Source organism: Grammomys surdaster, unplaced genomic scaffold (assembly GCF_004785775.1).
Source record: "Grammomys surdaster isolate TR1022 unplaced genomic scaffold, NIH_TR_1.0 125349, whole genome shotgun sequence".
NCBI lineage: Eukaryota > Metazoa > Chordata > Mammalia > Rodentia > Muridae > Grammomys > Grammomys surdaster.
In genome coordinates, this window is record NW_021620222.1 from 797,204 (window position 1) to 797,640 (window position 437).

Here is a 437-nt window from a genome sequence, read left to right on the forward strand (position 1 = left end):
GAAGAGTCATTTGGTGAAGAAAGGAGAAAGATAGAAAGACACTAAGGACAGAAGAGAGACACAAGGAGCTTATGTCCACACAGGGCAGAATATGCTCAGGTAGGCAGGTCTGCCTGGCTCTCACCCTCCCTGAGAGCTCCTGTGTCGCCCACCACAGTCTCATGTATGGTTGACTTAGGTGCTGGAGATGCACCTTGGACCTCATTCATGCACAGCAAACCTCTATAACTGAGCCATAACCCCAGCCCTCTTTTTGGCTTTGTGCCTTGAGGCAGGGCCTCACTTTCCTGCCTTAGCCAGCCTTGAACTCACTATGCTGCCCAGGCAGACTTTGAAGTTGTGATGCTCCTTGCTCCAGCCTTCTGAGTAACTGGGATGAGAAGCCTGGCTTGGTTTATGTCTTGGCTAAACTGATCTTGGAACAATTAGATCTCAGC